At 39.4% G+C, this 18,408-nt stretch overlaps 1 non-coding gene across 1 annotated transcript; it reads left to right on the top strand.

Annotated features, from left to right (window-relative positions):
* Positions 1–6,456: 6,456 nt before the first annotated feature.
* On the top strand, positions 6,457–6,529 carry TRNAC-ACA. Its single transcript has one exon. It is a non-coding gene; the product is annotated as a tRNA-Cys (tRNA).
* Positions 6,530–18,408: the final 11,879 nt, after the last annotated feature.

Here is an 18,408-nt window from a genome sequence, read left to right as displayed (position 1 = left end):
ACAAGAAATGCACATGAGGCCATGGATATGGTGAAAGATTGAGTAAAACAGTATTTAATTCTAAAAACAAAATATCTGAATAGCCAGGAGGAAATGAAAGTAGCATTTTCCTTGGATGGAGTACTTTGGTAGCAGGAAAAAAAAATACTGCAAGAAAATACTTAGGGTGATTAAACACTAAAACAAGTCCCTTACTTTCAATTAACTTCTAGTTTGAAATTTTTCCTATTCTGAGAATAACAAAAAATAATACCAGAAAATAGCACATTATTGTCTTTTCTGTTTTGTTCTGTTGGCATACAATTGTTCTTTGAAACTTGTTTTCAGGTAATTAATGTGAAATTTCTTCTCTTAATTCCCATGCCTGCCATAAATAAAGTAAAATAAAGATTAAATGAATGAAATTTCATTTGATAAGGTAATCTCTTATTATATGTACCTTAAAGAATTATCTAGCTGTGAAGTTGATTTCTAAAGAATATAGTATTCCTAAATTATCAAATTTTGATCGAGATTTTTTTTTTTTCCAGTTCTTTCTTCCTTTGTGGGATGTGGTAGGGTCCAAAGACTTTCCAAAGTTAAATTTTACTAGTATCTTTCAGCAATTTCTTATTACCATCAATATATAGTATTGTCCCAGATCTTTAAAACTTTGACAGTTTTCTCCAAGAAGAGAATTTTGGTCTTTTGGTCATTGCTAACGTTCTTATTGTATACAAAATACTCCAAAGTTCACCAAGAACAAAAAATGAAAACATTAAAAAAAAAAATACAATTCTGTAGTGTTTAAAATTGTCATTGACTTGCTTAAAGTAAAACAATAAACTAGGAAGGCAAAGTGGGGGCTTACGGGGGCTGTGAGTTAGTTGGAATCGTCCAAATTAGATGAAAAGTCTAAAGTGTCTGCCTGCAATGCAGGAGACCTGGGTTCGATCCCTGCGTCGGGAAGATCCTCCAGTATTCTAGCCTAGAGAATCCCATGGACAGAGGAGCCTGTTGGGCTACAGTCCACAGGGTCACAAAGAGTCGGACACTTCACTTTCACTTTCTTTCTATGTTTACACCTCATTGTCACAACCTGCTTAATCAGCCACAGGAACACGGAAGCCCAGGCGGCATGATTACCGCCTGGGTCTTTTTCAGTCTCCCCATTTAGGACTGTTGAAGAACCCAGTTAGAGAGCACATATTTGGTTTTTAAAAGCTTAATTATGCATGACAGTTTTGTTACATAAACTGATATATTCTTGATATTGAACCAAGAGTACATTCTCCATAAGCATCAGCCTGACTAATACCATACGTCATCATGACAAGAGATTTTCTAAAGAGCCCAGGAATATCTATCTTTGTCCTAATTGCAAATAAAATTTCATATGTTTGGCAACAACTTTCATACAAGAAGGTGTTCCTTCCCACATGTTGGGTCCTAGCTTTTGCTTTTCCATTATTAAACTTTCTGCTCTGCATGCAGTCACCTTCATCGGTGAATATTTCAAGATTTGGCTGTTTTCCTGGTGCTCCTCAGAATGTATTCAAATAAAGACTGCAAACATCTTTGATTTTTCAAAGTTGATGCATTTGAAAATCTATGTTTGAAAGGGTGAAATTTCCTAAAAACACAATTGGGCATGTGAATTTCTTTGATCTAGAGAATAAGGAATTTTTATCTATAATTAAGTATTTTTATTTTCATTTATAAAGCATATATGGATAAAATTTGGGTTTATCAGAGGTCTGAACATGAAAGAATGAAACACCTTTACAGGTTTTTCTTTCAGTAATCAATTTTAGAAGCTGTCTTAGTATACTGTAGGTTGTAGTTACAACTACAGTAGTAGTTGTAAAACCATCTTCATAATTCTTTCTTACTGTATTATTCTTATTCATATGACAATGTTATAAACCTGTTTTTCTGCCTGATTTTCTAATCTGGAAGCAAAATATAAATTTCCTATATTTCACTAAAAATTGATTTCACAAAAATACATTTTCTAAATATATTTCATGAGTTGCCTTGCCTGCACACCTCAGAAGTTTATTCTGCATTTTATTATCCTTGTTGTCCACATCTATAAGAAGGTTGGGGAATAGGCTCTTAGGGGCTGGAACACTTTTGCAAGTCACTTCTTGCTGGAGATAATTTGGGAGCTGTATTCATTTTCAGCAAGGAGATCAAACCAATCAATCTTAAAGGAAATCAACTGAATATTCATTGGAAGGACTGATGCTGAAGCTCAAATACTTTGGCCACCTGATGAAAAGAGCTGACTCACTGGAAAAGACCCTGATGCTAGGAAGGATTGAGGGCAGGAGGAGAAGGGGGCGAGACAGCATGAGATGGTTGGATGGCATTATTGACACAATGGATGTAAGTTTGAGCAAACTCTGTGAAATAGTGAAAGACAGGGAAGTCCGATGTGCTGCGGTCCATGGGGTGACAAAGAATCAGACATGACTTGGTGACTGAACAACAACATTTTCTAGATAATCTGTCGCTGCAGACAGATTATTTACCAGCTGAGCCACCAGGGAAGCCCAACAAAATACCCATTGGTAGTTAAATAAAAGAAATGTATTTTCTCACAGTTCTGGAGGCAAGATGTCTGAGCTAAGGTGTCAGCATGTTTGGTTTCTTCTGAGAGACATGAGCGGAGAATCTGCCCATACATGTCTCCTTGACCTACAATGGGCCACCTTCTCACTGCGTCTTCATTTGTCTCTGTATATCCTCATGTCTCTCTGTGTGTCCCAATTTCTTACCATGATAAGATCTCTGGTCAGATTGGGTTGGGATCTCTGGTTAATCAACTTTTAAAAAGCTCTGTCTCCAAATGCAGTCACATCCTGAAGTCGTGGGGCCAGAGTTTCAACATGTGAATCGTGGAGGGGACATGATTCACTGCACAACAAAACCTCGAAGTTGCTTGGTAGTTGGAACGTCCAGTGTTAAAGGCCGTTTGTTTGGCAGTGAAATTCCCTCAGATTATCAGTAGGCTTATGATCTATTTCCTTCCATTTAATTTCATCTGTCAGTCACCTCTTCCAAATTTCTTGCCAAGATAAAACTCACAGAAGTGCATGGAATCTTTGCCTCTTTCTCAGTGTCCCCTTTGTTAAACTAAGACTTATAAGACGACACAGGGACAGCTGACTTGGGTGGAAGACCACCCTTAATCAGAAGTTTGCCACACATCTACTGGACTTTATTTTATTTTGGTCATGCCGCACAGCATGTGGGATCCTAGTTCCCACACCAGGGATCAAACCCAAGCCCCCTGCGTTGGAAGCTCTAAGTCTGAACCACTGGACCACCAGGGAAGTCTCGGGACTTTATTAAACTGATAAATGTTGCTGACCCTTTCGCACACCAAGCCTCTCAAAATTTCTTCTCTCTTACTTTGCAGGGTCTAAAAACAGTTGATATAGCTACCCTAATGGTGCCTCAAGTTTCTGGACTGTCTCTATTCCTGTAACATCTTTTTCTTACAGTACTTTGCCAAAGGCAGCTAATTTTAGCGAATGCACACAAAAGTGCTTTTCCAACTTTTCCCTCTTGAGCTGAAAGCTTAGTAGATAAATGATCTGCCTTCCAAGTTATCATTGGCAACTGTCTTACCAGATTTTTGCCTGCTATAACAGGGTTCTCCAGCCTTTTAGTGTCTATTATCTGACCCCTTGTCATGGGTAACTGAGAAGTCAATACCACATTTTAGGTGTTTCTGGCTAGGAGTTAAGGAAAAGGGATGGACATTGGGGAGTTTTCTGGGAATAAGCCAGAAAATGGTGTACACCACTTGTATACACACTGCATTGACCAGAAGGTTGTCCCCCCTTCCGGGGGAGCCTGGGAAATGCAGTATTGTTGTGTGGCTGGAAAGGAATTGTGTGAGCAGCATTCTCCAGGGAATTTTTTGCACATTTGTTGGTTGTAAACCACAACCACACACACACCAAAAAAACAGAATAACACAAAATTACAATAACACTAAAATGAATATATACATGCATGCATCCATAGTCTAGTTCTATAGACTTAAGTGCAAAAATGTAAAACTGAATAAAATATTACTATAGTTAACACTATTTAATTGTATATTTTGTAAAGCTATAAAGAAATAATAGTTTTGGGAGATTGATGTGGTCGGCACACTTATTCACCACGGTGCTCATCATACCCCATCAGTTCACCTACCCATTGCTGTTTTCCTTCACAGACACTCACTGAAAACCATCCACCTCTCAGGCCCTGAGCTCTTTATTGTCTCAGATCCAGTAAAAAAAAAAAAAGCCCCACCACTATTAACAAAAGCCAGCCCTTTGCCAAAGTAAAAGCCTGTAATGGGAACATCTCCTAATAGTTAAACAACCCATTAGGTCAGAAATGGAATGGTCAAGACAGGCAAAACAAACTGTTCCAAACATTCATTTCCAGACACTGTGCGTTCCAGCAAATTATCAGAGGACTGTTACGAACAAAGCACAAAAGGAATAGTTATGGCTTTGACTTTTCTGCATACCATCTTGTGTAAGCATAAAATTTTAGAAAAACTGGACCAAGAAACGATAAAGACAATGTTGGCAAATCTTCATTTTATAGGAAAAAAAGATGCATACATAAATGGAATTATCAAAAGCAGAAAGTGCCAAAGCTAGGATTAAACTCTCTCCATGGACAGAATAAGAAATATTAAAATGGGGAGCTACCTTGGAAGATACCAAAGTATTTGGTAAAATAAGAAATTACAGTGTTAATAATACATTACTAAATATGATTATTTTATATAATTATCCATAGAGATTTTCCACACACAGGAAATATATCAACTATAAATAAATCAACATTCTTTTCATATTTTTCTTTCCCCCTCCAGTGTTTGGATCTATAGTTTTGTTAAGAATATTCCTTATTTACTTCTAATTTACATCATTTTCTTGCTCCAACTCTAAGTTGGATATTATTCAAATTCAGTATTGCTAGTAACCCATCATTGACAGATTTTCCATACCACTTTTAAAGGAAGTACTAGCAACATTTTCTTCTATTTATGGAATAAATACTATTACAAGACAATTCATACCCTTTTCAGCCATACTGCAATTCCCATGTCCCTCTTCTAAGCTCCTTGAGCAGCATTTTTTGTGTCTCTCTGCCAAGCTTTTAAACTTTTCAAGAGGCCCCCATTTGTCTAGCATTGTGTCTTGCAGAGAGTAAAAGTCTCAAAACTATTTGTGAAATAAGTGAATCTGTATTCATATATAATCTGTCTCACACACACACACACACAGACACACACATACATACACACATGGATGATAATAATAACAAGAACTCTACTGCTCAATGGCTGATTATTGATTCAGGGTTCTTAAGGTTTATTTTCCTACGTTTAGCTTTGAGAATGTATATGTAGTCAGACTTATCTTTTGGTGACAAACATGAGGAAGCCCAGATCTTTATTATGCTACTCAAAACGTTTACTACGACTTACTGCCATGTATTGGCGGCCTCACACAAATTATACATAATAATTTAAAAGTAAAACTATCACAGCTTGGTCAAATCATACTGCATCTTAGCATACTGGCATAGGAAGGGCAGAGTGATTGCAAAATTTGCTAGTTTCACATACTCCCGTCTAAGCCAAGAAGAGGGAATGAGGGAAGTTGTTCCAGGAATGTCAGACAACTGGTGGCATCTCAACAAGATAATTTTAAAAGTGAAATCAAGATTTGACTAATTTCTTTCATTAACTATTTTACTCTCCCCTACTCTTGCGTAAGTTAATCGGCCTTGTCTCTTAGCGCTAATAATAAATGACCTAAACCACAAGAAGAATTTGTTATAAGGCAAAGTTCTACAAAGTTATTCAAAGTTAAAATTTTATCATCTTAACTGAAAAATAAGTACAAGAAGTATATTAAGAAAACAGTGTACCTTCTTCAATGTATTTGTTTAATATGAGCATGATATCATTATCATATTATGAATAAAACCAAAAATATGAATATGAGTTGGGATTATTATTTTATTCATCAAGACATTTAACAATGTAAAAGGAATAACTGAAATGTCATGATATGTTCAAGTCAAACAAAACCAAACATCTACTATCCTATGGCAATAAAACTAATTTCTGCTATAATCAGATGAATTTGTAAAACTCCATATTTGATAATCAGCTTATAATACAATGGGTTCCTATTTAAACAGACTACCCAAAGTTGTCTATTCAGAGACAAAAACAAAAATGGAAAGCTTCTCTGTCAGAATATTTGCCCATAGGGGAGGAATATTTTGGGTCCTTCAACTGTTTTTGAAGTAAAGAGTAAAAGATATGTTAGCGCTAAGAGCAAAGCTAACAGGAGGAGCCCTGGCTCCATGAACCAGGTGTGTGAATGTGGCTGTTGCTATCGATCTCCTTAAATTTCAGTTTTACAACATCCTCAGCCTACTTCCCTGGTGGCTCAGATGGTAAAGCGTCTGCCTACAATGCAGGAGACCCAGGTTCAATTCCTGGGTCAGGAAGATCTCCTGGAGAAGGAAATGGCCAACCCACTCCAGTATTCTTGCCTGGAAAACCCCATGGTGGAACCTGGTAGGCTACAGTCCACGAGGTCACAAAGAGTCAGACACAAATGAGCAAACTCACTTTCACTTTCAACCTACAAAATAAGGATATCATCTATCTTATGGATCTACAGTTTTGAGAATCAAATGAGATCATTCGGATAAAACTACTAACGAAGTACTAGTAAGGAATCACGGGCGTGCCTGGTGGCTCAGCAGTGAAGAATCCACCTGCAATTCAGGAGCTGCAGGTTCAATCCCTGGGTCAGGAAGATGCTGCATAGAAGGAAATGTCAACCCACTCCAGTATTCTTGCCTGGGATATTCCATGGACAGTGGAGCCTGGCAGGCTACAATCCACTGGGGTTGCAAAAGAGTCAGACATAACTTAGCAACTTAACAACAACAACAGAATAGAATCATAGGTGAGCATGCTGTAAAATACGGTATGCTACAAAAGGCTGCTGTCATTATCATAGTGGTACCGGTAGTAGTAGTAACAGTAGTAGTAGCAGCAGTAATAATAGTAGCAAAAGGTAGTAAGATCTTAAGAGTAAAAGAAAAAAAAAGAGTTGGGGGCAAACCTAAGGCCCATAAATATGAAACCCTTGCTTCCTATTCAGTCCCACCTGGGGACTAAATTCAGTGTTTATATCAGCTCTGGCCCAGTATTTCTCTGCCTCAGCTCTTTGAATACCCTAAATCTTTCACCCGGTCTCTCCCTGATGCCTCTGGGTTTGCCAGAGGTGTCTCACTGGTCTCCACAGATGAGTTCCCAGATAATAGTGTCATATCTGTCATTTTGCTCTCTGGAGCACCCCCAGAGGGGCTGTTGTGCCAGCGTCCGGAGCCTGGCCTCCAACGCCCTCTAACAGGATCACCGCTGAGCCTCCCCAAGGTGCCTCCACTGTTCACAATCCCTGCCAATGCCAAGGCTGCTTCTGCCAACACCTACTAATGTCTGCACCGAGGCTGCAATACCCTCTGTCAAGACTGCTGAGGCATCAAGGACACAGTTCAAAGTCACAGAGGAACACGGCTGTGCCAGAGAACTGGGTCTTAATTTGGCCTGGCTTCCAGCAAACATTTGGATTCTCCAAACATTTATGGAGTAACTCCTATGCGAGACATTTTCTTAGACTTTTATTTTTAGGACATCATCCTAGATGTTTTTTTGACTCCATGATTACTTATAAAGTGGTGACTACAAGATGATACATTAGATGGTTTTAAAGATGCAGAAAATATGACAATCCTCTCCTTTCCGAACGGGAGTGACTGTATAGGCATGCATTATTGTAAAGTCATTGCAAATGACAGTCGTTTTAGGAATAATAATATTCAGATCAGGAGAAGTTTTGAGGAGGTTGGAATTAGGGGAAAAAAATACAAATATGCATTTCTAAATTTTTCATCTTCAAAAGATTTTCTTGCCCAGCAGGTATTATTTTAATAAGTAAAATGCAAATAAGAGTCAACAGTCAAACAGAGTAGTATCACTGGTTTATAAGTCTGCTTTTAGTCCAACTCGTGTTATGGGCCTCAATGGTATTTTTTAGTTCAGTTTTAAACAGTAAGCTCTTTAGCACTGCTCCATTAATTGAAAATTGCTTAATGAGATTGCCTAATGCATTTTTGCATTTTGGGCCAACAACAACACTTCTCTTTCAGTAGTCTACTTCTTAATTCTATCTACAAATTCATTTACCTCTACAACCGTTATTACTGCCTCTCTTCCCATGGTAGAGAGTTAGGTGTCCCTCCTGCGATCAAGAGAGAATTAATCTCTCCACCTATGTTCTGGTTTCTTTTCTGAACTCAAACAGAATTTGCTGACCCTCCTTTCCTATTGGTTAGGTAGAGGCATCATTCTTGGTTCCTATAGATATAGAAAACATTTTACATCCTACAATTTCTCTGTGTCCAACCTCTTAGAAATAATTTTGAAAACTTGCCCTTTTATTTCCTCATTTCATGTTCACTCTTCAATCTCGGATCATCTAATTTCAGCTCTCCACGGCGAATGCAAAGACTATACTCTTGAAATGATTCTAAATCCAGTGACTACTTTTTCATTTCTACTAGATATTTCTGTACCTTTTAGTTGACTCTGTCTCTTGCGTTGGTTGCCATAACATGTCATTTGCCTTCTCAGCCAGGATCACCTTTGTGGGTCGCTTCCCTCAAATGTCAATTCAGCTAGGTCACCACCAGAACCTTCTCTCTTAAGCACAAATCTAGTGCAATTCTTTTTTTAAAATCTGGAAGTGGATTCCCATTTCCTACATGGCTCCAATTTTTAGCCTAATGGTCTACTTTGTACAATCAATTCCATTCTCTCTCTGAACCACACAGTTTCCCAAATGTGCCAGAACTCTTCAAGCCTCAGAGCTTGTGCACCTGTTTCCTTTGCCTGATATCCTCTAGAGATAAGCCTAGAACATTTGCTTTTGGTCCTCAAGTATTTATTAATCTTATCTCCTACAATAATATTAGCATTATCTCCTACAATATATACGTGGAGAAGGGAATGGCAACCCACTCCAGTATTGTTGCCTGGAGAATTCCATGGACAGAGGCGTCTGGCTGGCTACAGTCCACGGGGTCTCAAAGAGTCAGACACAACTGAGCAACTAACACACTACAATATATATGAAGATATGCTGGGCTCCACGGATGCAATGAAGATAACCACATGTTCCAACTTTAACATCACCCACCTCATGGCCACAGAAAAAGACCATTTTAAATGTTATTACATCAAACTTTATTTACCATTCCCTTAAAATGTTCTGAGGGTTTCCCATTATGATCCACCTCTAATACTACCCACAGAGCTGTCATCCACAACATAAATTGCCCTCTCCTTCCTGCTTTTCCAGGTTCTCATCACACACTTGCCTCTAACATGTTCAAAAAGGTCTAGAAACACATTTTTAAATAAAGTCCTATGGTGACAAGGTAGAAAAGTAAAATGCATTTATTCAAATACTCATAAAGCCAAAAGATGTGAAATGTAAGTGTTCTTCCTGTTATTATCATCTCAATCAGTAACATACATGGAGAAAACAGCTACAAAGTAAGTGAAAATCCAGATGCCAGAAGCATAAAGCATTTTTATGTAGCCTCCACATAGTGAAGTTTAATGTATACACACCGATGCTCATAAAGACATACATTATCATGTTCAGTAAAGGAATACTACCTTTCTTCATGAAAAACTTTGAAATGTTCAAGGAAATAAAGATAATCAATGTTTCACATTCATACTAAATATTCAGAGCAACATGCTTCATTATGAAAGCCTCCAGATCCATCCTGGAAACTAGTATTACATTTTATTAAAGACAATAACTGAATCACCTTCAATGTCATTTCTCTATATATACATATTAAAAACCTATGCAAATATAAATATTAATATATATTTTCAAATAGAAATATGTACTCTTCATACTATAAATTCATCAACTGACAGCTCATGAAAACGTATTCTTTCTAGAATCTTCCCAAATTAAATAATAAGCACTAAATGATATTGCAGTATAGCAAAGAGCACATGGAGCTTTTATGACTGAACTTTCTGAACTGCAGTCAATTATATGTTACTAAAACTCTTTGCTTCCAAGATCATAGACACATATGTCTTTCAAACACATCTATGTTTAAACCGGGATATATAAGCTCTAAGTTGTTATATTTTAGATAATGTACTTTCTTATTTCATCTCTCCATGGTGTATCCATGTTGCTGCAAACTCTGTCGCTATTGCCTGGTCCTTTCCTGAACTTTTCTTTGTTGATTTACTCTTACCTTTCCAGACTCATCTTGTCCTTCTTTCCTTGGTAAGTCTTTCTTCTCCTTTCAAATTGCTGTTCTCAATGACCTCTCTGCTCAACTACATCCTCTTCACTTTCCCTCTATAGTAATGACCCTCAGATTTACATCTACAGCTCAGATGTTTCTCTCATGCTCTCAACTTATATCATATTTAACATCAAGCCTGAACATGCCATTAGTATCTTATATTTAATGTATATAGAGATAATTCTCAGAGAAGGCAATGGCACCCCACTCCAGTACTCTTGCCTGAAAAATCCATGGACAGAGGAGCCTGGTAGGCTGCAGGCCATGGGGTCGCTAAGAGTCGGGAACGACTGAGTGACTTCACTTTCACTTTTCACTTTCATGCATTGGAGAAGGAAATGGCAACCCACTCCAGTGTTCTTGCCTGGAGAATCCCAGGAACGGGGAAACCTGGTGGCCTGCCGTCTCTGGGGTCGCACAGAGTCGGACACGACTGAAGCGACTTAGCAGCAGTAGCAGCAGCAGAGATAATTCTATATAGTCGCTTCCTAAGTGTGTTTAGCTAACGACAATTTAGAACTGGAATTATTTTCACATGTTTCTCCTTCATGCTCTACCATCCAGTCAATTTCCAAAGCTCCTTGAGTTTTTCCTATGAATATTTCTTCAAATATTATATTTGATTATATCATGGGACAAAATTTGGAAAGATATTACCTTCCTTAAGCTTACATTCTAGCAGGAGACCATAGAAAATAATTTTTTTTTTTAAAAAAAGGAGTAAATTATTGGCATGCTAGCATAGAAAGCAACTCAGAAATTTAAAAAATGAAAGATAAGATTAACAGGGATGAGGAAAGCCAGGGAAAGACAAGCTGGCAATTAAATAATGTAGTCAAAATAGGTCTGATTAGATGACATCTTACTAAAAACCTGAAGGAGATGACATTGATTAAACATTTATTAGGAATAAAAAAAAGTTCATGAAGAAGGAACAGCCCATCTTAGGACTAAAAGTCCTAAGATGAGAACACACATAATATGTTCAAGAAGCATTAAGAAAGCCATAGACAAAAGCAGATATGATGGAAAGAGAAGCAAGAAGGTGAGATCAGAGAACTGATAGGCACTTGGGGCTGTTGTTCAGTCTTAGGCTTTTACTCTGTGTAATAGTGTTGAATAAAAAAACAACAAAGTTCCTTAAGGGACTTTCCTAGCAGTCCAGTGTCTAAGACTGCACTCCCCATGCAGGGGGCCCATGTTCAATCCCTGGTCAGGGAACTAGATCCCTCATCCCACAACTAAGACCCAGAACAGCCAAATAAATAAATAAATTATATTTTTAAAAATACAATAAAAATAAAGCTCTTTATGTTTAACTGAAAAAAATAAGTAAATGGAGGGAAAAACTCCTTATGAAAGAGATGGGATTGCAAAGCTAAAAAAAATTCACCTAAATAAGAGAGAGAAGGTTAAGGGTAGCTTCACAAACTGTTCATTAGCTCAGTGTATCCAGTAAAATACACTCATTTTAAAATATCATCAAGACACGTCATGTGGGATTCCATTAGTGTGTATTGTAAATTTGGATGGGTCACATAAAATCAACAACCTTTCTGACAGCACTCATTTAAAAGTTGACCATGGGTAAGTTCATGTCACCACAGCATGTGGAGAACTGTTGTTCAACCTGCCTTGAGCCTCAGGGGTTTTGAAAATGTTCTTAATGGTCTTTAATAAAAAAAAAAAAAAAGTGGCACCCAACACTGGTTAACTGCTGCAAGAAGCACTAATTCTAGCAGAACACACAGTTTTAAAACTGCTGCTGTAAATCAAGAGTGAGTGGTTAGAAGGTAGATTCTCGAAAATGAAATAACCATCCACAATTTAGTAAGACGTGACACATTATTTGAAACTACCCTGGGAGGTTGATTTTTCTAAAGGGTCCCAAATGCTCTAGTTTTACTTCCTTGACTTTGAGAACTATGATGTTGATGAAAAGCTTCCATTTTGAACGAAGAGGGAGTTGTAAACTCTTCACGATCCTATCAGTGACCTATTGCATTGGGAAAACACCTTATCTGGAGGCAGTGTTTTCATCAGACCCCTTGCAATGCCTCAGTGACCTTTCTCTGCCTCCTGCCTGCTCAGTCTCTAAGTCATGTCCGACTCTTTGCTACCCCATGGACTGTAGCCCGCCAGCTCCTCTGTCCATGGGTATTCCTCAGGCGAGAATACTGGAGTGGGTTGCCATTTCCTCCTCCAAGGGTCTTCCTGACCCAGGGATTGAACCGGTGTCTCCTGTGGCTCCCACACTGCAGGCAGTTTCTTCACCATCGGAGCCACTAGGGAAGCCCTCTCTGCCTTAGACGGGCATCCAGAAAAGTGGCGGCAGAAAGGAAAAATTTCCCCACTGATTGAGAAAGCCAACTGTACAAGTGTACTTTCCATTATACATCTAACCTAAAATTGCATCTGATCTCTCCCAATATATCTCTAGATAATATTTTTTCTGAAGCTTAACACATTTGCTAAACATGAGTCAGAAGACAGCTGGGCCCCAGGCTTAACAGTTTCTGCCCCCATGGACTGAAACTCCGTAACAGCAGAAACTCCACAAAAGCAGGATGACAGAGGAGGCTGGGCCCTGAACAGATATGAGATAAGAGATTACATTTTCCTCATTCTCAAAGTTAAGGAGACCTCCCTGACTACACACCCGCAGAAAGGCTCCTTGGAGGTCAGAAAGCGAAGGGGCGTCACCGCATAGGAAGTGATGGCAACTACCCATAGGCCTCTTCACTGGGATCCATCTTGGCTAAGAGATGTGCAGACACACATGGAGGACCCTGAGATAAACCAAACAACAGACTCAGAACCCGGCAAAGCAAGGCCAGAGCAAACCCCGAAGAAATGCTCCATAAATGTGATTCACACTACCACACGAGTAGGACTCTCTATCTGAGCCCGTCTCTGTGTCTATTCACTCGCACTGTACTCTTTCTCCTCTTAATAAACACTTTACTTGTATCACTGCTTTCAGTCTTTGTGGGAATTTTTCTGCAAAGCCGAAAAGTCAGGGCCTTGTCTCTGACCACTGGTGTACACGCATGCTAAATGGCTTCAGTTGTGTCTGACTCTTTGTGACCCCATGGACTGTAGCCCACCAGGCTCCCTCTGTCCATGGAATTCTCCAGGCAAGAATACTGGAGTGGGTTGCCATGCCCTCCTCCAGGGGATCTTCCTGACCCAGGGATCGAACCCCAGTCTCCTGTGTCTCCTGCATTGGCAAGCAGGTTCTTTATCACTAGCGCCAGCTGGTTGTAGTGGCTACAGATGAGTTCTCTTACCACCTGGACCTGACTTCAATCTCTGGCTGGGAACCCAAGCCCCATTTCAAGGTGCTGCAGGCCTAGGCCACTTGACATCAAATATATGATCTTCAATACGTCTTTTAAACACATCATCCTCTACATGTATAAAAAGCAAATCCAGACATCTATGGTTTCAGCTACAACATGGCAAGAGTTTGGAAGTTGCCACTCCCAGGCTTAAAATAAGAAAACTGTCTAACAAACTACAAATCATGGCTTTCCTTGGACTCATCAGAAAACTGCAGTTGCAGGACAATTAGTCACTTCTAGATGTGGAGAGAAAGTTGAACCTGGAGATCCACTGGGATAGCTGCTTACCTGGCGCAGAAGCCACAGGAACTATTATATAAAATGGTAGGAACACTGAAATGGTAATTGTAACAAATGGCTGAAGGCTGAGTGTAAACTCTCATGTCAGGGAAAAACTCCAGGGACTTCAGGTTTAAATGGGACTTCACATTCTTGTGAATTTTACCTCTGGAAAACCCATCTGATCTTAGGTGAAAAAGGATTCTCTCTTGGGTCTGGCAGCGGGGAGGAAAGGAGGAATCATTAGGAAATAAAGCCAGGGTGTTCTCCATAACAAAAGCTTACTCTCCAGGGAGACTTTGCCAGAGCCAAGTTCTACCAAAGGAAGGGAAAGGACATGTTGCCCAGTCCATCCCTCTTTATCCTTCTTGTCTCAATTCAGGGCTTCCCAGTAGTGGTGCAGCAGTAAAGAACCTGCCTGCCAAAGCAGGAGGCTCAGGAGATGAGGGTTCAGTCCCTGGGTCAGGAAGATCCCTGGAGCACATGGCAACCCACTCCAGTATTCTTGCCTGGAGAATTCCATGGACAGAGGAGCCTGGCGGGCTACAGTCCAGGGGTCGCAAAGAGTCAGATATGACTGAGCAGGCACATGCATCTCACCTCAAGGGGGAGAAGCTATAGTGTTAGAGGAACAACTTGTGTTGGTGGGAAACAGGCCCCATGAAAAGATGGATATTTAATCACAAGACTATACGGTGCTTCCTTTGCCCCCACCTCACCACTGCACACAGGGCTCCCACAGAATAACAGGGGATTACAGCTGAGAGAGTACAAGATGCAGACTCTAGAAAGGATTTCTTAGGGAATCCCAAAGTCAAGATGGGAAACAAAAATAAGTACACTAGAGGGATTTTAAGCCTCTTTCTCCTACAGCTTTAGCAAACATTCTACACAGCTCAACTCCTAACCAGATTAACGAAAATCCTCACAATAAAGACCTATTTACCTTAGTTCCCATTACTCCACGAAACATATCCAGCAACAAGAATTACAGTGTATACCAAAAGAGCAAAAAATAAAATTAGAAATAAAAAATAAATTCTGAAGGACAAAGAAATCATCAGGCTAAGACTGAAATATGACAAACAGATTGGGATTCTAAAACAGAGAATTTAAAATAATTATGATCAACATGCTAAGGACTCAAATGGAGATTAGAGTGAAATATTTAAAGTGTTGAAAGAGAAAAAAAATAGAATTCTGGATATAGAATTCTGGAATTTTGCTGAGTATAGTAAAATTCTCCTCAAATGTAAGAGAGAAATAAAGACATCTCTGGCAAACAAATTTAAAAAAAAGGAGGGAATTCACTACTACTCGAACTGTTGTTACTGTTGCTACTAGAACTTCCTACAAGAGCTTTAGAAGTTCTTCCAGCAGAAAGAAAGAAAAAAAACACAGCTCAGAAACTCAGATCTTTACAAAGAAAGGAAGCATTATGGAAAAGCAATAAATTAAGGTAAATTCAAATCTATCATTTTTCTCTTTCTTAATTGAGCTAAAAGATAACTATTTAACAGTGCATTTTTGTGTGATAACAGTATATAAGTGCATACATGGCAGAAATATTATGAGACACTGAAGGGAAATACTAGGGAAACTCACATATAAAGCACCTGCACTCAAATATCAAGTTCCCTCACTTTACTTATAAAGTAGTAGAGTTTTATAATAATTGAGGATGGACTTGGAATGGTTAAAAAAGGTGTAAGGGAAACACAAACAAATAGTTTTAAAAAAAAGTTTCAAAAGTGTAAGTTGGTATGCTAAGAGAGGAGATAAAGTCAGGTGTCTAGGCATAAAGAAATGTTTTTCACAATTAGAAAGCAATTAAAAATGATCTATATATCAGAAACAGCAGTTGGCACCTTCTGGATGGTCATATGTGAATGAACCCTGTGATGGCCTCTTTACAAACTTTGGAGATCAGGGCTGGCATGTGTGGAGATTTACTTGTCTCTTGAGGCCCAAGACAAGCCTCTGAGAAAGTCACATCACCTCTGCTCACCCAATTTGGCAAAGACCCCATCACAGAGTTCCCCATCAACTATGAGGAGGGCTGACAAATGCAGCTTGGTAGCTACAAAGAATTAGAATGAATTAGAACAGCCAGCATAACTGGCCAGAGCAGCAGCTAACAGGAAGTCAGCCTACTAGCGTGACTGGTAATATGGTTTGCAGAGACCCAGCTTCAGAATCAAAAAGCATAAAGCAGTCAACTTGCAGCTGTGTGACAAAAGAGATCAAGCCCTAAGCTTTTGGAGTGGGAGCTGCTGCTGCTGCTGCTGCTAAGTCGCTTCAGTCATGTCCGACTCTGTGCAACCCCATGGATGGCAGCCTACCAGACTCCTCCGTCCATGAGATTTTCCAGGCAAGAGTACTGGAGTGGGTTGCCATTGCCTTCTCTGTTGGAGTAGGAGCACTGACTCCAAAACCCCAGATGACCAGAGAACTAACCCTGCTGCTGTTGCTGCTGCTAAGTCTCGTCAGTAGTGTCCGACTCTGTGTGACCCCATAGACAGCAGCCCACCAGGCTCCCCTGTCCCTGGGATTCTCAAGGCAAGAGCATTGGAGTGGGTTGCCATTTCCTTCTCCAGTGCGTGAAAGTGAAAAGTGAAACTGAAGTCGCTCCGTCCTGTCTGACTCTTATCGACCCCATAGACTGCAGCTCACCAGGTTCCTCCATCCATGGGATTTTCCAGGCAAGAGTACTAGAGTGGGTTGCCGTTGTCTTCTTGGGAAACTAACCCTCAGATCAAATCAGATCAGTCGCTCAGTAGTGTCTGACTCTTTGCAACCCCATGAATCGCAGCACGCCAGGCCTCCCTGTCCATCACCAACTCTCGGAGTTCACTGAGAATTTTGAGCATTACTTTACTAGCGTGTGAGATGAGTGCAATTGTGCGGTAGTTTGAGCATTCTTTGGCATTGCCTTTCTTTGGGATTGGAATGAAAACTGACCTTTTCCAGTCCTGTGGCCACTGCTGAGTTTTCCAAATTTGCTGGCATACTGAGTGCAGCACGTTCACAGCATCATCTTTCAGGATTTGGAATAGCTCAACTGGAATTCCATCACCTCCACTAGCTTTGTTCGTAGTGATGCTTTCTAAGGCCCACTTGACTTCACATTCCAGGAGGTCTGGCTCTAGGTCAGTGATCACACCATCGTGATTATCTGGGTCGTGAAGATCTTTTTTGTACAGTTCTTCTGTGTATTCTTGCCATCTCTTCTTAATATCTTCTGCTTCTGTTAGGGAGTACCGAATAGTGAGAACTCACACAAAGGAAACCACTATGATACAAGACCGGGCATCACCCAGCCACCAATAGCACCCTCATCTAAACAACAAACAAAGCAAAAATACAATCCCAATCATCAGCAGACAGGATTACCACCTCACTCAGCCTTGCCCATCAGAGTGAAATAAACAAACAAAAACTTAGCACAAATCCCATACTATAAGAAGCTTACACAGACCACTGGACCAACCTCAGAGGGCAGAAACCAAAAGAAAGAAAGAATTCAACCTTGAAGCCTGGGAAAAGGAGACCTCAAACAGAGTAAGTTTAAAAATATATAGATAATGAAAAGACAGATAAATACTCCACAAATGAAGGAACATACTAGAAACACAGAAGTCCAAATAAATGAAAAGGAAATAGGCAAACTACCTGAAAAAGAATTCAGAATAATGATAGTAAAGATGATCAAAAACCTTGAAAGCAAAATTGAAAAAATGCAAGAATCAATTAACAAAGACCTAGAAGAATTAAAGAATAAACATTCAGAGACAAACAACACAATTACTGATATTAAAAATACTCTAGAAGTATTCTGCTCTAGCAGAATACCTGAAGTAGATGAACAAATCAGTGAGCTGGAAAATAAAATGGTGGAAGTAACTTCTGAAGAGCAGAACAAAGTAAAAAGAATGAAAATAACTGAGAATAGTCTGAGAATATTGAACAGAACTAAGAATATTGAAAAATCTGAGAATAGAACTGAGAATATTGACCTCTAGGACAATATCAAACACACCAACATTTGAATAATAGGGGTACAGAAGAAGAAGAGAAAAGGAAAGGGTATGAGAAATTTTTTGAAAAGATTATAGTTGAAATTTTTCCCAAAATGGAAAAGGAAATAGTCAATCAAGTCCAAGAGGCACAAAGAGTCCCATACAGGATAAACCCAAGGAGAAACATGCCAAGACACATACTAATCAAACTAACAAAGACTAAACACAAAGAAAGAGTATTAAAAGCAGCAAGGGAGAAGCAACAAGTAACATACAAGGAAAACCCCATATGCTTAACAGCTGATCTTTCAGCAGAAACTCTTCAGGCC

This window comes from Bos indicus x Bos taurus, chromosome 27 (assembly GCF_003369695.1).
Source record: "Bos indicus x Bos taurus breed Angus x Brahman F1 hybrid chromosome 27, Bos_hybrid_MaternalHap_v2.0, whole genome shotgun sequence".
Taxonomy (NCBI): domain Eukaryota; kingdom Metazoa; phylum Chordata; class Mammalia; order Artiodactyla; family Bovidae; genus Bos; species Bos indicus x Bos taurus.
This window is presented reverse-complemented; position numbering and strand designations above follow the sequence as displayed.